The sequence below is a fragment of the Pongo abelii genome, chromosome 6 (genome assembly GCF_028885655.2).
Source record: "Pongo abelii isolate AG06213 chromosome 6, NHGRI_mPonAbe1-v2.0_pri, whole genome shotgun sequence".
In the NCBI taxonomy this organism is placed as follows: domain Eukaryota; kingdom Metazoa; phylum Chordata; class Mammalia; order Primates; family Hominidae; genus Pongo; species Pongo abelii.
Genome location: NC_071991.2, coordinates 16,727,621 through 16,746,935, shown reverse-complemented (window position 1 = coordinate 16,746,935; position 19,315 = coordinate 16,727,621).

Here is a 19,315-nt window from a genome sequence, read left to right as displayed (position 1 = left end):
TCATTTATTTATTTATTTATTTATTTATTTATTTGAGATGAAGTCTCACTCTGTTGCCCATGCCAGAGTGCAGTGGCACAACCTCGGCCCACTGCAAGCCTGCAACCTCCACCTCCCAGGTTCAAGAGGTTCTCCTGCCTCAACCTCCTGAGTAGCTGGGATTACAGGTGCTCGCCACCACTCCTGGCCAATTTTTGTATTTTTAATAGAAACAAAGTGTCACCATGTTGGCCAGGCTGGTTTCAAACTCATGACCTCAAGTGATCTGTCCACCTCGGCCTCCCAGAGTGCTGGGGTTACACGTGTAAGCCACTGCGCCCAGCCCATTCTTGACCTTTTCAAACTGAGTTTTATTGGTGCCTTATCTTTCTATGAACAATTTCACAGAAATGTATCAGATGCATTTGCAATGTCATTTGATCATTTAATCTTATGTCTATTAGATTAAAAAAAAATCAGAGCTCCTTCAAGGGGGCTATGGAGTGGGCAAGGGAATGGATGAGACTCAAGGTCCTTCCTGGCCCACCTGTATTTTTGGATCCCATGACTTGGAACTGTCCTAAGCTCAGCCAACAGTGTAACGTGGGTACTACCCAAGTACTTCCTTCAGAAAAAAATAAATAAAGTTAATTTTCCAAGCTGGGCTTTAACAATTGGATGTTATAATGGTAGTCCCTGGTTGTGGACAACCTCCGGTATTAACCTCACACGTTCACTAAATGAAATAAGTATTCATCAAAACTGCTCTTTCCGTGTCTTTTTTTTTTTCAAGCTAGAAAAACAAAAACAACAGCAAAAATCAATAAAGCTTGTTCCAATTCGATACATGACCAAGAGCAACCTATTCATAAACATGCGTGTCTACCGTCAGCTTTGTTCTTGAACATCTCCCTCTTGCAGAGAGTAACACTGAGGCAGGGGAATGTCAGTCAGCTCCCTGGGGGCCCAGAACAAGAGACAGAGCATCAGAGAAGAGATTTCAGTCAAGCCTTCCTCTGCTCCATCCCCTGGCAAACAGCTGCTTGTCAGGTGTTTACATTTATTGGGGCCTGGAGAAACTTGAGCAATTAAAAACAAAAAGCCTCCTATCCATCCGTAGCGTTACCCGAGCCTAGCTTGGTTTGCAGCTTGTAATGTGTTATTTATTTTTGGTTTTAATTGCTGGCAGTCCCAGAAACATTAGTGTTATATATAGTGCTGGGCTCAGCAGGAGTAATTAAAAGGCGGGGGCCCTCATGGTCGGTAGTAAAATACCAAGTGCAGGCTGTTTAAGAAAAATGTGCCATTGATTGGCCATCAGCAAAACACAGGGTGGTAGAGAAAGGACAGAAGAGGGAAGCCAGGCAGAAAAAAATCACACTGAACAGGAAAGGTTTATGCACAGGCTGAGGTTTGCTGAGTTGTGGAATAAAATATAACTTATTTGGATCACGCTTCTAAGCAGCACCATGGCTCAGAAAGAACCAACGTTTATCACATGCAATACCAGGCACTCAGATCTGCATAATCTCATTTAAAACTCCTGAAACCCTGGCTGGGTGTAGTGGCTCACTTAATCCCGGCACTTTGGGAGGCCAAGGCAGGTGGATCACTTGAGGTCAGGAATTTAAGACCAGCCTGGTCAACATGGTGAAACCCAGTCTCTACCAAAAATACAAAACTTAGCTGGGCGTGGTGGTGCACACCTGTAATCCCAGCTACTTGGGAGGCTGAGGCACGAGAATTGCTTGAAACCAGGGGAAGGAGGTAGCAGTGAGCTGAGATCACACTGCCACACTCCAGTCTGGGCAAGAGAGTGAGACTCTGTCTTAAAACAACAAAACAAGGGGCTGGGCACGGTGGCTCATGCCTGTAATCCCAGCACTTTGGGAGGCTGAGGCAGGTGGATCATGTGAGGTCAGGAGTTTAAGATCAGGCTGGAAAATATGGTGAAACCCCATCTTTACTAAAAATGCAAAAATTAGCAGGGCATGGTGGCACGTGCTTGTATTCCCAGCTACTAGGGAGTCTAAGGCAGGAGAATCGCTTGAACCCCAGAGGTGGAGGTTGCAGTGAGCTGAGATCACGCCACTGCATTCCAGCCTAGGAGACAGAACAAGACTTTGTCTCAAAACAACAACAACAACAACAACAACGACAAAAAACCAACCAAACAAACAAAAATAGGACCGGGTGTGGTAGCTCACTCCTGTAATCCCAGCACTTTGAGACGCCGAGGCAGGAGGATCACCTGAGGTCGGGAGTTCGAGACCAGCCTGGCCAACACGGAGAAACCCCATTTCTACTAAAAATACAAAAATTAGCCTGGTGTGGTGGCGGGCATGTGCACTCCCAGCTACTCCAGAGGCTGAGGCAGGAGAATCACTTGAACCCGGTAGGTGGAGTTTGCAGTGAGCCGAGATCACACCATTGCACTCCAGCCTGGGTGACAAGAGTGAAACTCCGTCTCAAACAAAACAAAACAAAACAAAACAAAACAAAACAAAACAACCACACAAACTCCTGAAACTCCTTCCAGGCTGGTGTGCAGATTCCTCTGTGTCTCCATTCCGTAGGATACTAAACCGAGATTCAGAGGGGACCAGCCCTACTTTGCTCAAGGAAGACAATAAAAAGCACAATATTTTTAGTGGCCATCCCTAGGAGGAGAATCATGGACAGTTTTTTTTTTTTTTAATTTTCTTCAATTTTTGCCCTAACATTTTGGGAAGACATAGGAGAGTGAGAAGAACAGCAGAATGATAAGGGTCAAGGGAGAGTAGGAGTTTGTGCTGAAAACTAGAAACAAGAGGGAGAGAACTGGTAGACAGGTTAGATGTATCATCTTGTGTAATTATTTGCTCATTTTACAAATAAGGTGAATGAGGCTCAAAGAGTTTAAAAGGAATTTTCACAGCACTTGAAGTATGGTCCCATTTATGTACCCATAATACATACAGAAATATATGAATGTGTGATAGGACCCTATTTATGCATGAGTTTACTCCCAGCACGAAGGCAAAAGAACTGCCCTGTACCTTTCACTCGAAACGTATTTCGTGGGCTGGGTGCTGTGGTTCACACCTGTAATCCCAGCACTTCGGGAGGCTGAGGTGGGTGGATCACTTGAGGCCAGGAGTTCGAGACCAGCCTGACCAACATGATGAAATCCCCTTGTCTACTAAAAACACAAACATTAGCTGAGCCTGTAGTCCCAGCTTCCTGGTAGGCTGAGGTGGGAGAATCACTTCAACCTGGTAAGTGGAGGTTACGGTGAGTTGAGATCACACCTAGCCTGGGCGACAGAGTAAGACCCTGTTACAAAAAAAAAAAAAAAAAAATTGTGGCTTTTTAAAACATCCTTTTGAACAATATTTGATCACACAGACATATTGAAGGCACACAGTAGGGCATCTTGGACTGTAAATATCTCATTATAGAACATCTTTCATTGGAGAAACTCAAATAGTAATAACAGCTAGTATTTAGCACATAGCAAGTGCCAACTAAATATTGCCTGGAGCAGGTACTGCTTCCATTTGCTGACTCAGTTAATCCTCCCAACAACCCTGTGATATTAATATTAAAATCCTTTTTTCACAGGGGATGTAATGGAGGCACAAAGAGCTTAAGAAACTTGCGCAAGCTTATATAACCAAGAAAGGGGTGGAGCATTCATTGTAATTTAGACAGCCTGGTTGCAGATTGCAGCACAAGATTCTTTTTTCTTTCTTTCTTTCTTTACCTTCTTTCCTCCCTCTCTCCCTGCCTCCTTTCCTTCCTTCCTTTCTGTCTCTCTCTTTCTCTCTTTCTTCTTTCTTTCTTTCTTACTTTCTTTCTTTTTCTTTCTTCCTTCTTTCTTTCTTTCTCTTTCTTTCTTTCTTTCTTTTTCTTTCTTTCTCCTTCCTTCTTGTTTCTCTCTCTCTCTCTCCTTCCCTCCCTCCCTCCCTCCTTCCGTTCCTTCCTTCCTTCCTTCCTTCCTTCCTTCTTTTTGAGAGAGTCTTTCTCTGTCGTCCAGGCTGGAGTGCAGTGGCTCAATCACAGCTCACTGTAGCCTCAATCTCCTAGGCTCAAGTGATCCTCCCACCTCAGCCTCTTGAGGAGCTGAGACCACAGGTGCATACACCACCACATCCAGCTAATTGTTTTATTTTTTGTAGAAATGATGTCTCGTCATGTTGCTCAGTCTGATCTTAAGTTCCTGGGCTCAAGTGATCCTCCCATCTCAGCCTCCCAAAGTGATGGGATTACAGGCATGAGTCATCGTACCCAGCTGAGCAAGATTCTTAACCATGCTGCTATGTCTGTTGTGGGCAATTATTAACAATCTTTCCAGAATGCTGAATATTAGCCTCTCAGAGGTACTGGAAGGAAGGCAGCGTGACGGTATTGCTGAAGAGTGAGGATGGTTTCTGTGGAAGTCCAAGTGGGCATGCTCAGGTGGGTAATGGGGTGCTGATGAATAGAGGCCCAGGTCATTTTGAAAACTGGAGGCATCTTACCAATGGACTTAGCAGAAGCAGACAAATGCCCAGGGTGAAGCTGAGAAGGGAAACCATTTCCTGGGACAGGGCCATTGCCTGCAGTTTGACAGGCTGTGGCCTGAATAGGGCTCTTGGCTAAGGGATGAGCAGGGCTGAAGGCCAGTGCTGGTTCCGCTTGCCAAGGCATGCACTTGCCCCGGGGAAGTGTCCATCCTAGCAAGGTCCAAAGAACCAGAGGGCTCCCAAGCTATGTCCCCTTGAAGCTCGATCTGCCCTGGGGGCTACTTTTCCTAATTTGCATAATGGAATCCCATGGATGCCCTCAAGCCTGATGTGCCATACAGAGTGGGGGTGCTCCCCCAGAACCCACAAAGATTCCAAAGGCCTGGGAATTCTCTTTCCTTGATCTTTTTTTGTTGTTGTTTTTGTTTTTTTGAGACGGAGTCTCGCTGTGTCACCCAGGCTGGAGTGCAGTGGTGCGATCTTGGTTCACTACAACCTCCGCCTCCTGGTTTCAAGCGATTCTCCTGCCCCTGCCTCCTGAGTAGCTGGGACTACAGGCACCCGCCACCATGTCTGGCTAATTTTTGTATTTTTAGTGGAGATGGGGCTTCATTATGTTGGCCAGGATAGTCTCGATCTCCTGACCTCATGATCCCCCCACCTCAGTCTCCCAAAGTGCTGGGATTACAGGCATGAGCCACTGCGCCTGGCCCTTTCCTTGATCTTTATTCTTTGACTATCTCCATCTCAAGTAGTCGCTTAAGTGCCCGGCCTGTGGCCAGTGATGGGCTCCTAACTACAGCTCTTGAAATAATTGGAGAGCAAAAGAGAAAGAGACTGGAACTTTGCCCAGAATGTGATCATTGATTTATATATATATATATATATATATATATATATATATATATATATATATATACAGGGTCTTACTCTGTCACCCAGGCTGGAGGGCAGAGGTGCAATCATAGCTCATGGCAGCCTCTACGTCCTCGGCTCAAGTGATCCTCCTGTCTCAGCCTCTTGAGTAGCTAGGACTACAGGTGCATACCACCATTCCTGGCTAATTTTTTATTTTTTGTAGAGATGGGGTCTTGCTATGTTGCCCAGAATGGTCTGAAACTTTTGACCTCAAGTGCCTCAGCCTCCCAAAAGTGCTGGGATTACAGACATGAGCCACTGCACCAGACCTGCTGGGAATTTTAAAATCACCTTATTATATATTGGGTCTCTCTAAATTTTGGTGACTCATGGAAAAGCTCATATAACAAGCTTAGAGTCTACTCTTCCCAGTGTAAGTTTGCACCAAGATCTGGAAGAAGGTAAAGGTTAAGACATTGGCGCCAACTAGGTGTATTTGCTAAATAGGAATCCGACGCACAGGCTGTCACGTCAGTGTCTGAGACTCCCTGAGAAACTCAGGAAATGCGTGGGTGCATATTCATAGTCAGAGGCATCTGAGGGAGGTTAGGAAGGGAAGTGAAGCTTGCAAGTTCAGAGGCCTGCTTCTCTACTTGGATGAAGCCCAATCCTCCATGAAATGTAGAGTAAATGGAAGGCTGGAAAGCAGGGTGTACTATCCAGTTCTGGCCCATTTATGTACCCATAATACATACATAAATCTGAGCATGTGTGATAGGACCCTATTTATGAATGAATTCTGTGTTTTTTCTTTTCCTTTTTTCTTTTTTTTCTTTTTCTAGAAACAGGGTCTAGCTGTGCCGTCCAAGCTGGAGTGCAGTGGTGCGATTATAGCTCACTGCAGCCTTGAACTCCTGGGCTCAAGTGATCCTCCTGCCTCAGCCTCCAGAGCAGCTGAGACCACAGGCATGCACCACCATGCTCTGTTAGTTTTTTTTTATTTTTTGCAGAGATGGGGTCCTGCTATGGTGCCTAGGCTGGATATCCTGTCTCTTTTTCTTTCTTTTTTTTGTTTTTTTTTCATTTTTTTTTTTTTTTGAGACAGAGTCTTACCCTGTTGCCCAGGCTGGAGTACAGTGGCACAATCTCGGCTCACTGCAACCTCCGCCTCCTGGGTTCAACCGATTCTTGTGCCTCAGCCTCCTGAGTAGACTAGCTGGGACTATAGGCACGTGCCACCACACCCGGCTAATTTTCCGTATTTTTAGTAGAGATGGGGTTTCACCATGTTAGCCAGGATAGTCTCGATCTCCTTATCTCTTGATCTGCCCGCCTCAGCCTCCCAAAGTGCTGGGATTACAGGCATAAGCTGCCGCGCCCGGCCTGTCCTGTGTCTTTTTCGTCTCTGCATTCTCTCTCTCTCTCTTTGCACCCAGCCAGTGATGAGCACGGTGCCCGGCACTGACCAGCTGCCATCTCCATTTGCTACCCGGCCGTCTGTGGATTGCTGGTCTGTATCAGATCTGAAGGGCTCCATTGTACTCAGTACTTCCCAGTGCCAGCTCCTGCGAGAGAGGGAGTTGAACTCGGAGAGCCTTGCCCACAATTGAGCATATGAAGCTTGTCGAGCCCTTAACAACCCAGTGGGGAAAAGCAAATGCAATTTCTCCTCTTGGTTTTTCTTCCAATGCATCACAAATTGGAATCATTTCGTGTCTGAAGGCTCATTAGAAAATGTTTCTAAAAGGCAATGCAGCCTATTAAAGCTCATTCTGAAGAGTGGTTTTAAGTCCTTCACATTTGTATCTATATTTGTTAAAGATCAAATTCAATTTTTGAAATTGCCAGATGTCTTGGCTCGACTACAGGGTTTAAGTCAGAACTCTTGGGAGGACACTGTGCTTAGTAATGAGAAAGTTACTATCCCCTACTAAAGCCCAACATTTTAGCCAAGGGAATCATTATTACTGCTTAAAACTCGGAATTGCAGATTGAATTAATTTTATCTAAAATATTTTCTACAAAATGACGGATCTCAAGTTTCAGTAAATTTAATAGATCTCAGCTGACTCTTTTGGTACCAATGGTAACAGATTAAGTTTCTGGATGTTTGCTAATTCTTAGGATTTCTCAAGTCCTCCCCTTCTTCCTTCCCCTTCCCACCTCCTTTCTTGTTCTTTGTCACTTTCAATCACTGCCTTATAGTCCTGAGTTGTGAATTTTAGAGATTTGATCCTGAGACAAATGAACATGATGTATTATGATCTTCAAATCTTTTTTTTTTTTTTTTTTGAGACAGAGTCTTGCTCTGTCACCCAGGCTGGAGTGCAGTGGCGCCATCTTGGCTCACTGCAACCTCTGCCTCCAGAGTTCAAGTGATTCTTCTGCCTCAGCCTCACGTGTAGTTGGGATTACAGGCGCCCACCACCACATCTGGCTAATTTTTGTATTTTTAATAGAGATGGAGTTTCACCATGTTGGCCAGTCTGGTCTCGAACTCCTGACCTCAGGTGATCTGCCCACCTCGGCCTACAATCTTCAGTTCTTAGTTCAATCTTTAGTTCAAACTAAAGCAGAGTGAAGAAACTAAAGCACAGTAAAGCATCAAGCCCTCCTGATGTCCAACAACTCCATACCTCTCATATAATAGCACTATACACAATAGCGAAATCATGGAACCAACATAAGGGCCAGGTCAGGTCCACTGAGTCTCCAGTCAAGTGGTATCCTGGGAGCTCAGGTTTGAGTGGGTAGGTGGCTCTTTGGAGTGACCAGAAGCAGAAGAAGCCAAAAGGACAAGTGGAAATTGTGTGCAAGACACAGTTTTGCTGGTCAGAAACATAGCCTAACATGTACTTGGGGTCAGTGACAAGTGAGGGCTTAGGGAGGGATTACCGACACACAAAAGCTCAAAAGACACACAAGTCAGAATGGCTATCATTAAAAAGTCAAAAAGCAACAGATGTTGATGTGGATGTGGAGAAAAGGGAACACTTCTATTTTGTTAGTGGGAATGTAAATCAGTTTAATCTCTATGGAAAACAGTATGTAGCTATCTCAATCCAGTGGGATCCATCAATCCCATTACTGGGTATCTACCCAAAAGAAAAGAAAAGAAAAGAAATCACCGTGTGAAAGAGACACCTGCAATCGTATGTTTTTTTGCAGCACTATTCACAATAGCAAAGTCACGGAACCAACCTAGGTGTGCATCAAAGGTTGACTGGATAAAGAAAATGTGGTACATATCCACCATGGAATAGTATGCAGCCATAAAAAAGAATGAAGTTATGTTATTTTGCAGCAACATGGATGGAGCTGGAGGCCGTTATCCTAGGTGAACAAACTCGGAAGCAGAAAATCGAATACCACACATTTTCACTTATTAGTGGGAGCTAAACAATGAGTAAAATGGACATAAAAATGGAGATAATGGAGACAAGGGACTCTAAAAGGGAGAGGATGGGAGGGAGGTAAAGATAAAAAAATACCTATCGGGAACAATGTTCAATATTTGGATGATGGGTTCACTGGAAGCCCAAACTTCACCATTAGACAATAGACCTGTGTAACAAACGTGCACATGTACCCCTGAATCTAAAATTTAAAATACAAAATAGAGGGAGAGAGAGAGAGAGAGAAAGGGCTTCAATGAGCAAGGAAAGAGTGTTAATGTCTGAATGCAAATGCTGGGCTAACACTGTGCTATGGTGTCCAAGTATCTTTACTGAGTCCTGGCCCTGATAGCAGGTGGGCCTGGTTCCATAAAGCAGTTAGGGGAGAAATGGGACTTCCAGCCTCTTAGGGCACCACAGTTTTGGTTCTACAGAGCCTTCCTAGGATACATTATACATAAACCGTTCTCTGATTTTTCAGTTGGCAGATGTCTTTATTTGCTATTAGCAGTTGATCCTAGAAATTTCCCAGGAAGGTAGACCCAGAGGCCTTTGAATCTAACTAACCAAATAAATGAACGAATAAATGAACAAAGGAATAAGCCATGGTGCAAATTTTCTGGGCTTCCGTAGATAATAGATATTCTAAAATCGTAGAGCTTAATTAGGCTCTCAGAAATTACTTCCTCCAATTAAGCTCATTTTAACCAATGGAAGTAACAAGCCCTAGAGACCCAGTAACACCAGCCGGTCAGTGATGGTTTCCGGACCCAAGGCCAAATCTCCTGCCTATTTTAGATTTTTTATTTTTATTTTTTTACATTGACTGTCTCTGTCAAAGTTTTAACCCTTACCATGTTTGACTTCTGATAAGGTTTGTTTTTAATTTTTAATTAATTCATTTTTTAATTTTTTATGTTTTTGAGTTGGAGTTTCACCCTTATCGCTCAGGCTGGAATGCAGTGACAATGATCTCTGCTCACTGCAACCTCAGCCTCCCGGGTTCAAGAGATTCTCCTGCCTCAGCCTCCCGAGTAGCTGGGATTACAGGCGTGCACCACCACATCTGGCTAATTTTTTGTGTTTTTAGTAGAGACAGGGTTTCACCCAGTCAACCACTCTGGGCTCCACCAGCCTCAGTCTCCCAAAGTGCTGGATTACAGGCTTGAGCCACCGTGCCCAGGCCATGCTAATATTTGTTTTTAACGCAGAGCTGATTTACCAAGACAGGGGAATTGCAATAGAGAAAGAGTTATTTCACACAGAGCTGGCTGTACCAGAGACAGGAGTTTTACTGTTACTCAAATCAGTCTCCCAAATTGGGGAATGGAGTTTTTAAGGATAATTAGATGGGTAGAGGGTTGGGAAGTGAGGAGTGCTAATTGGTCGGGTCAGAAATGAAATCATAGGGAGTCAAAGTGGATTTTCCTTGCTATCTTCTGCTCCTGGGTGGGATTGCAGAACTGGTTGAGCCAGATTACTGGTCTGGATGGTGTCTGCAGGGTCTGCAAAATATCTCAAGCACTGATCGTAGGTTTTACAAGAGTGATGTCATCCCTGGGAGCAATCCAGGGAGGTTCAGGCCTCCACCTGCATGACTTTTAAGTCATAATTTCTTTTCTTTTCTTTCTTTCTTTTTTTTTTTTTTTTTGAGACAGAGTCTCGCTCTGTCACCCAGGCTGGAGTGCAGTGGCGCAATCTTGACTCACTGCAACCTCCGCCTCGTGGGTTCAAGCGATTCTCCTGCCTCAGCCTCCCGAGTAGCTGGGACTACAGGCGCCTGCCACAATGCCTGGCTAATTTTTTTTTATTTTTTTATTTTTTAGTAGAGACGGGTTTTCACTATGTTAGCCAGGCTAGTCTCAAACTCCTGACCTCAGATGATCCGTCTGCCTTGGCCTCCCAAAGTGCTGGGATTATAGGTGTGAGCCACAGCGCCCAGCCTTGAATCTTAATTTCTAATCTTATGGCTACTTTGTTAGTCCTACAAAGGCAGACTAGTCCCCAGGCAAGAAGGGGGTCCATCTCAAGAAAGGGTTGTTATCATCTTTGCTTTAAAGTTAAACTGTAAACTAAATTCCTCCCAAAGTTAGTTCGGCGTACTCCCAGGAATGAACAAGGACAGCTTGGAGGTTAGAAGCAAGATGAAGTCAGTTAAGTCAGATCTCTTTCCCTGCCATAATTTTCTCAGTTAAAAAAGGGAGGTTGGCCATGAGTTTGACTTATTGATGCCGATGGGGGCTCTAGGAGTCTTGGTGGCCTGGCAGACTTTCCTATTCCACATTCGTGTTGCACTTGGGGGTCTTTGAGTTTGAGAAGATTCCCTAGGGTCCTTGGAGCATGTTGAGGACTACAGAGTTATCTATCAGGAATCTGTGAGGCTGAGTTTATTGATCACTCCCAATGGCTCAGGGAAATCACAGGCCTCATGCCCTTACTTAACAAGGCAGAGAGAGAGAGAGAGAGAGTCCCTCTTACCTTCAAGAGACTTGTATACCATTGATCTCACTCCTGCAGCAATAATCCACAGTCAAACAATACATCTTTCTCTCCCATTCAAGATTCTTAGTCTTTGGAACAAGATGATTTTACAAGAGAGCTATTGTAGAGATAAATCTCTACGTCTGAAAGCATCATGTACTTAAATATAATCTGCTGTACAAAGCAGGTGGATTTTCCAAATCAAATTTGTTGGAGGTGTCTATATGCATGATGCTGGTTCACTTGCCAAGTGGCTTTAGATACATTTATTATTATTTTAAAATATTTTATGTATTTTATTTAAAATATGGGTTCAGGCCAGGCACGATGGTTCATACCCATAATTCTAGCTTTCTTGGAGGCCAATGTGAGAGGATTCCTTGTGACCAGGAGTTAAAGAACAGCCTAGGCAACAGGGTAAGACACTTTCTCTACAAAAAACAAATAGAATAGGCCAGGCGCGGTGGCTCATGCCTGTAATCCCAGCACTTTGGGAGGCTGAGGCGGGTGGATCACGAGGTCAGGAGATCGAGACCATCCTGGCTAACATGGTGAAACCCCGTCTCTACTAAAAAAATACAAAAAATTAGCCAGGCATGGTGGTGGGTGCCTGTGGTCCCAGCTACTCAGGAGGCTGAGGCAGGAGAATGGCGTGAACCCGGGAGGCAGAGCTTGCAGTGAGCCGAGATCACGCCACTGCACTCCAGCCTGGGAGACAGAGCAAAGCTCCATCTCAAAAATAATAAATAAATAAATAAATAAAAAGAAAATTAGCCAGGTGTGGTGGCACTTGCATGTAGTCCCAGCTACTTGGGAGGCTGAGCCAGGAGGATTGCTTGAGCCCTGGAGTTTGAGGCTGCAGTGAGCTGTGATTGAGCCACTGCACTCTAGCCTGGGCCACAGAGCAAGGCTCTATTTCTATAATAATAATAATGATAGTAATAATAAAATAAAGGTTAATTAATTTAAATAATGAATTTATATTACCTTTTTAAAAAAAATCTTTTATTATCATAAGGGATAAATTCAATCTGTATAGCAAAAGGTAATGACAAAATGATTACTGCAAGAGAAAAAGGGGGTGTTTGCCAGCATTTCCCACCAGCTTGGCTTCAAAACGAGATGAAGAAAAAAAATAATTCTAATTCTACAAGCTTGCCACAGACATACTGTTGTGGGGGAAATAGACAAACAGCATCAAATTCACGGAGTAAAGAATAAAAGGACCTCTTTACACAGCACATCTGATCCCACCCTCAAGTCCAGATCGGGGTGCTCTTGTCAGTGTGGACTGTGTTCTTCTGTACCCTTTGATATGCATTTTCTCTTCCAATGGACATACATCTAACCACACAATCTCAGATGTGCAAGAAATGTCATGTTTCATTTTCTATAACTCAGTGTGATATTGATTCCAAAGTTCCAAAGTTCTGTCAAGCAGGCAGAAGATCTAATTGCAGAAATTTGGGGGTTCCACCATTGTTTTGGGCCAAGAGATAAAGGTCTTATGTAGTGCTAAGGCAATGGAAGGTGCTCTCAGAGTTTTGGTCATTGGTTCCCACAGGTTGCTGTCCCTCTTCCCCATTCTCTTGGTTTTCCTAAATTATGGCTGTCTCTGCTGTGCCCTGCTTTGCACAGGGCAAAAAAATCTGCACATGCTATGGACTAAGAGTCTAAGGACACGCTGCTCAGCTGCCTCTCCAAGTTTCTGCTGCTTTCCTAACTGCTGGAGAATGAAACTTGGGTCAAAATCCAAAAACTGCAGACTGCTCTCTTCCTATTCAGTCTGGGGCAAGTGTCCTTTCTGAATCTCTTCATCCTCAAGAGACTTTTCCTGTTCTTCTGTTTAAAGACTCAGCACCATTTCTTTCATGAGGTCCAATAAGTCCTTTCCAGAACAAGAAAGATCCCCGGTCTTCAGGCTACTTCTGTTTCTGCCCTATGCAAATCCCTGGGCGTAGGAATTACAGAGCTCAGCTACCAGTTTCGAATAAGAAGAAAGGAGATGGGTGGTTATAGGAAAAACACATGTAAATTATACACACACTTATGTCCTCACTGTGTATACACATCTTCCCCTAAACATATTTATCCCATAGTTTCCCCCACGTCAGTTAACATTTGCATTATTCTTTCAGTCGCTTTGAATGGAAATAAAATTATCTCTTTTTTTTTTTTTTAACACTCCACACCCACCCCATTGCCAAATCCTGTTGGCTCTACTTTCTTTCTTTCTCTTTTTTTTTTTTTTTTTTGAGACAGAGTCTTGCTCTGTTGCCCAGGCTGGAGTGCAATGGCACAATCTCAGCTCACTGCAACCTCTACCTCCCGGATTCAAGCGATTCTCCCGCCCCAGCCTCCTGAGTAGCTAGGATTACAGGCACCCGCCATCATGCCTGGCTAATTTTTGTATTTTTATGGAGACGGAGTTTCACCATGTTGGCCAAGCTGGTCTTGAACTCCTGATCTCAGGTGATCCACCCACCTCGGCCTCCCAAAGTGCTGGAATTACAGGCGTGAGCCACTACACCTAGCCCTGTTGGCTTTACTTTCTAAATGCAGCCAGAATTCAGCCACTTGTCACTGGTTTCTCTGCTTCATCCTGATTCATCTTGTTCCACTTACCAGCATTTCTTTCTGGATCACCTTAATAGCCTTCTAAGTGGTCCTCCTGTTTTTATCTCTTCCCCCCAATAATCTATTCTTAGCACAGCAGACAGAGTGACCCTGGTGAAACAGAGCTCACATCATATCATATCTCTGTCCAACACAGCAATGGCTTCTTGTCTCAATCAAGGTCAAAGCTGAAGACTTCAGAAAGGCTACTGAAGATCTGCAAGATGTGGGCCCCACTGCCGCTGTTTAATTTCGTCAATGTCTCTCTTTACTTAATCTGCCCCATTCTTGGCTCTGTGCTCTTTGCAATGGCTAGCGCCTTTGCCTGCAATGGTCTTTCTCCATCTATCAACATGATGATTGGCCGGGCGCAGTGGCTCACACCTGTAATCCTAGCACTTTGGGAGGCCGAGGTGGGCAAATTGCCTGAGCTCAGGAGTTTGAGACCAGACTGGGCAACACGGTGAAACCCCATCTCTACTAAAATACAAAAAAAAATTAGCCTGGCATGGCAGTGTGCACCTCTAGTCCCAGCTACTCGGGAGACTGAGGCAGGAGAATTGTTTGAACCCGGGAGGCGGAGATTGCAGTGAGCCGAGATTGCACCATTGTACTCCAGCCTGGGCAACAGAGCCAGGCTCTGTCTCAAAAAAAAGAAAAGAAAAGAAAGAAAGCATGACGGCATGATGATCACCTTTCCTTTACGTTACTGCTTTCTCTTACCACAGTATTCAAAATTGCAATGTCACTCCTTTTCCCCCTTACCTTGACTTATGTTTCTCTGTAGCGCTCACCACCATTTGATAAATTGCGTATTTTACTTGCTTATTGGTGTCATGTTGATTTCTTTCTACTTTTATCAAAACTGGGAGGACAAGGACTTTTGATATTTGGTTCACTGTGGATTCTCCATACTCAGAATATTGTCAGGCACGTTATTGGCGTTCTACAGATATTTGTTAAATGAATGAATAAATTAATGAATGAGTTGTACAGAGATATAGTATTTTCTGCTTCTGTGTTTTATATGAACTAAATTGCATTATGGGGATTTGCTATTTTTTCTGTTTAATCACAGATGTTGATGGTCTTCCCATGACAGTACGTAAACACAACATTCTCGGCCAGGTGCGGTGGCTCATGCCTGTAATCCCAGCACTTTGGGAGGCCAAGGCGGGTGGATCATGAGGTCAAGAGACTGAGACCATCTGGTCAACATAGTGAAACCCCATCTCTACTAAAAATACAAAAATTAGCTGGGCGTGGTAGTGTGCACCTATAATCCCAGCTACTCGGGAGGCTGAGGTAGGAGAATCGCTTGAACTTGGGAGGCGGAGGTTGCAGTGAGCTGAGATTGCACCACTGCACTCCAGCCTGGGTGACAGAGAGATACTCTGTCTCAAAACAAACAAACAAACAAACAAACAAAAAAATGAGACACATCATTCTCTTTTACTGACTGCAGTAGGATTCCACGGTATAGATATAACAAAGTGTGTTCAACTAGCTTTTTACTGACGGATGTTTGCAATTTTTCTCTATTATTAGCAACCCTGACTCTTTATGCATTCAGAATATTTCCGTAGGATAAACACTAAGAAGTGAAATTGCCTGGTGAAAGAGGTGAAGCAAATTTTGACAACCTCATTTGCATTTCGACTGTTTTCCCTCCCAGGTGAGAATGTTTTTAATCCAGCCCTTTTCTCTCCCTCCCTAATTCTTTTCTCTCTCATCCTTGTTGGGGAGAAAATCTCAATAATTTGCTGGTGGCAGTACAATTGGTGGGAGTGTACTATTTTCAGCTGCTATATACATGTGAGCCATGAGTTGGAGTTTTTGCAGAATCAGCTGGGATGAATTTTTCCTTTTTTCTCAACTCCTTTGGCATTTAAAATCTGTACTGTCCAAATTGGGGCTTGATTGTACATTCTCTCATATTGTTTCATGGAATTAATCTAACTCCTCAACTAGATGCTTAACTCTTTGATAACAGTGGCAATGTCTCTTAGTCTGCAAGTTTTTGCATCCTCCATTTGTGTCTAAGCCAATACTAATCATGTTGAGAGTGTTCATTGGATATCAAAGCAATTTTATAATAGTGAGAGGCTTCAGGTTGGCCATAGAGTTTGAGTAGAGCTGTTGGGAAAGAGTTGAAGGTTTCCAGATAGACAAATCAGGGAAGCATGTTCTAGATAGAGGAAAAAGAATTTGCAAACATGTAGAGTTATGGAAAGACATGGGGGAGTTGGGGTAACTACAAGTGATTCTCCATAATGAGACTTCAGTTGGCAGGTAGAAGAGTGGTCAGAAATGAGTTGGGAAGAGTAGACTGAGACCTGGTCTTCAAGAACTATGAGGCTATCTACATTAGTGGGGATATTTTCAATCACAAGTGAGAGAAACTCAGTGCACCTGGCTGAAGTAAAATGGAGACGTTATTTGCTTCCATAATCTAGAATGGCTGAGAGTAGCTAGAGATACCTGGATACTGGGACTCTGAGACACCAAAGCCTCCTTTTTTCCTTTTTTCCTTTTTTTTTTTTTTTTTGAGATGGAGTCTCACTGTTGTCACCCAGGCTGGATGACAATGGCACGATCTTGGCTCACTGCGACCTCTGCCTCCCAGATTCAAGCGATTCTCCTGCCTCAGCCTCCTGAGTAACTGGGATTACAGGTGCCCGCCACCATGCCTGGCTAATTTGTGTGTGTGTGTGTATTTTTAGTAGAGACAGGGTTTCACCATGTTGGCCAGGCTGGTCTCAAACTCCTGACCTCAGGTGATCCACCCACCTCGGCCTCCCAAAGTGCTGGGATTACAGGTGTGAACCACTGCACCCAGCCCACCAAAGCCTTCTTTCCATTTCATATCATCTTTCTAATTTCATTACCATCAGAAGGAAGCAGTGTCTGTCTTCTTAGACTCAGGTAAATGAATCCCAGGAAAGAAATGGACTGCCTCACTTTGGACCAGGGTCTTCTCCCTTTGACAATGATCAAGGGGCTGTTTGAGATGCAGTTTTTTGTTGCAGGAAAGAAGTTCTTCAAATCAAAAAGAACAAAAAATGTGACTCATGCAGCACCCTAATTTTGTATTTAGTACAACTTATGATAAGGTTTGACTTTCCTTCAATACCTTAAAAGGAAGATGCTCAGGGTCCTGAAATCTTAATGTTCCCTAGTGAGCCCAAATGGTTCCAGACACCAATATTTGGCAAAGCTGAAGTGCCTCATTAGAGAAAAACTCTTCACTTTCTAAATCTTCAAAATTAAAACTCATTTGATGCTATTTTAGAATTGGAATGTAATCCTAGCATTTTGGGAGGACAAGGCGGGTGGATCACCTGAGGGCAGGAGTTGAAGACCAGCCTGGCCAAATGGTGAAACCCCGTCTCTACTAAAAACACAAAAATTAGCCAGCCGTGGTGGCTGGCATCTGTAATCCCAGCTACTCGGGAGGCTGAGGCAGGAGAATCACTTGAACCCAGGAGGTGGAGGTTGCAGTGAGCCGAGATCGTGCCACTGCACTCCAGCCTGGGCAACACAGTGAAATTCTGTCTCAAAAAATAAATAAGTAAATAAATAAAATAAAATAAAAATAGAATTAGAAGAACCACTTATCCTTCCAAAGTCTAGCTTAAATGTTGCCTCCTTCCAGGAGGCCCCAAAGCAATTCTCCTGCCCCGGTTCTTGCTATTTCTTTGGCCATAGGTTGGTTCTCCAGTCTTAGAAAGCTGAACAAGGGTAGAATCTGTTTTCTCTATTTCTTTGATCTCTCTCTGGTACCTAGCTTTATAAATGCTCATGGTTGCAAGGATGATTAAATGCCTCCCTTGAGAAAACACAAGATTGCATTCTTTAAAAAAGCAGAGGGAGTATCTTGAGATCTAAAAAAATAATAATATGTTGACAAGGAAAGTGCTGAAATCACTCTTTAATAATTAATATAATATCGTAGGTTTGGAAAAAGCATTATAATATTCAAAGCTCTTTGACTGCCCTAATCTCATTTAGTCCCAATAACCATCTTGAGTGGAAAGCAGAGAAGCTATTATCCACATTTTGTAGATGAGGCAGCATCGGAGAATAGTTTAGCATCTTGGAGATCATTTCATTCAATCACTTTTCTTTTTACATTTGACCCTGCTCAAAGGCAATTAAATATCCGAAAGCATCACAGCTACCTGGTGGCAAGACAAATGCAGGAACAAAGGTTTTCTATTCCCATGTCCAGGGTATGGCATCCCATACCCAGAACTCCACCTCCTTGGCAATGTCTCAAAGACTTTGCAGTCAATACGTAATGGAAGACGTTGGTCTCTGGCAGTGCAGAGGGGCTTTGCAGAAGCAGGAGGCAGACAGTGGCAATGCAGCTGCCAGCTGCCGAGTTTAAAATAAAAATCAAAAATGAAATAAGGGAAGTGACAGCAGAGAACATAATGAAGTATATAAACCTGGATAAAGCAGTGCAATGGGTAATAAAAAGTGAAATAGGGTGGAGGGGGTGAGTGAATTGCAGTCACATATATCACGAATGCATTAAGCGAAGGAGACAGAGAGAGAGGCAGGAAGAGGGAGCTGTTCCATCTCTTGAAACTCATTAAAGGAGTCTCCGAGTGCTTTTGGGGGTGGTTCACTCACTCTCTGTGGCTTGGGGATTGGCATGTTGACATCTCTGCTGTTTTCACAAAGCTCTTTGTGGCCTCAGGACTGGGGCTAACACCTGATTTCATGCTAAAGTGCTAAGGGTTGTGTAGACCTTACTTGGTCTTTTTTTTTTGTTTTTTTGAGATGGAGTTTTTGCTCTGTTGCCCAGGCTGGAGTGCAATGGCGCAATCTTGGTTCACTGCAACCTCCGCCTCCCAGGTTCAAGTGATTCTCCTGCCTCAGCCTCCCGAGTAGCTGGGATAACAGTCGCTCGACACCATGCCTGGCTAATTTTTGTATTGCTAGTAGAGATGAGGTTTCATCATATTGGCCAGGCTGGTCTCGAACTCTTGACCTCAGGTGATCCACCCACCTCGGCCTCCCAAAGTGTTAGGATTACAGGTGTGAGCCACCGTGCCTGACTTTAGTTGGTCTTAAGGTTACTGCCAATTTATCTGTACCTCCCAAGGAGCCACCCACCCTGGGTGTATCTGGTGGTTGTGCCAGTTAGGGAACCCCAGGCATTCTCTATATTAATGAGAAGTAGTACATTGGGTCTGAATTTCTCAGAGCCCTCGAATTTGGTACCACACAGAGTTCAACCAAAGGATCATTTTTCAAGAGTTATTTTTAATGTTTTTTTTGGGGGGGCGTGGTATGGAGAGTGGGGAATAATTTCTAACCAGAAGACAAAGAGCTTGCGCATAAATCTTTCTAAGCAAACCCATGTAAAGTACTGATGCACTTTATAAGCTGTAAACTAGGTTTTTATTAGCCATTTATGAGCCATTTTTTATGATGCAAGTTTAATATTTAATTATAAAGTTCACAATGCACTTATAAAGACAGATAGAC